This window comes from Amphimedon queenslandica, unplaced genomic scaffold (genome assembly GCF_000090795.2).
Source record: "Amphimedon queenslandica unplaced genomic scaffold, v1.1 AMPQUscaffold_3150_Cont24851, whole genome shotgun sequence".
NCBI classification, from domain to species: domain Eukaryota; kingdom Metazoa; phylum Porifera; class Demospongiae; order Haplosclerida; family Niphatidae; genus Amphimedon; species Amphimedon queenslandica.
Window position 1 is genome coordinate 1 of NW_003556518.1, and position 1,330 is coordinate 1,330.

At 32.2% G+C, this 1,330-nt stretch overlaps 1 long non-coding RNA gene across 1 annotated transcript; it reads right to left on the reverse strand.

Annotated features, from left to right (window-relative positions):
* Nucleotides 1-31: 31 nt before the first annotated feature.
* LOC109593019 (uncharacterized) lies at nucleotides 32-729 on the reverse strand. The gene is made up of 3 exons (XR_002190689.1): nucleotides 608-729; nucleotides 440-562; nucleotides 32-47 (listed from the first exon to the last, which is right to left on the reverse strand). It is a non-coding gene; the product is annotated as an uncharacterized LOC109593019 (long non-coding RNA).
* Nucleotides 730-1,330: the final 601 nt, after the last annotated feature.

Consider the following 1,330-nt stretch of genomic DNA (forward strand, 5'->3'; position numbering starts at 1 on the left):
ACAAGTGTGATTGCATCCATTGCTCTCATCATCACATTCATTGATATCTAGCAGTAGCTACATGTGTATTCTAACAATTACGCAGATCATATTCTAGTCAATATCCAGAATTACAAGAACAAGTGTAACTGCCATTGGTATTAGTGCAAACTTGATTACAACCTCCATTAAAGGTATGACACTCACTGATATCCGTTGAAAAAGAATAACAATTTTTGATGTGTCATGCAAATTATATGAGCAATAATTCAAAAAATACCTTACAATAGTTTATTTTGAGTGAAGTATTTTTGTAAAATTTCTATTTGCCAAACATTCATAAGAATAATAAATAAATGAATATTTCATGCCATAAATTTTTCTGAACAAAGGCTGCATCACAAAATTTGCATAAATATTTCACCTTGACAATAAACCAGTGAATGGCTACATTCTATACCAGTGCAGTTCATACTGTTAGTGTCCAATGTGTATCCACTGAGACAAGAGCACCAATAACTCCCATTGCTATTGATACACAGCTGTTCACAGCTTTCATTATTAATCGCACACTCATTAATATCTTAATGTTAAACAATATTGTCATAATTAACTTATCAACTAATACCTTCACAAGTGTGTCCATCAGTATTCAAGGAGTAACCTGATTCCCAAGTACAGTAATAGCCACCAGCTGCATTGATACAATAACATCAAGAGTACATGGCCATCATGTACTCTTGATAATATGCACAGCCACCATTGGATATTAAACATTCATCAGAGATAAGGCGTGATTTTAAGACCAATGATTTAGCCGAACTTCAGAGTTTACTGTTAATTTAGTAAACATCAGTGTGGGAAGAAAACTCTTGTATCATCCTAAACAGTGATAAACATAGGTAAACAATGATAAAAGGTGATAAACATAAGTAAACAATGATAAACAATGATAAACATAGGTAGACAGTGATAAACAGTGATAAACATAAGTAGACAGTGGTAAACAATGATAAACAGTGATAAACATAAGTAGAGACTGGTAAACAATCATTAACAGTGATAAACATAAGTAGACAGTGGTAAACAATGATAAAAAATGATAAACAGTCATAAACATAGGTAAACAATGATAAACAGTGGTAAACGATGATAAACATAAGTAGACAGTGGCAAACAATGATAAACATAGGTAGACAGTGATAAACAGTGATAAACATAAGTAGACAGTGGCAAACAGTGATAAACATAGTAGACAGTGGCAAACAATGCTAAACAGTAATAAACATAGGTAAGCAATCATAAACATAAGTAGACAGTGGTAAACAATGATATACATAAGTAGACAGCG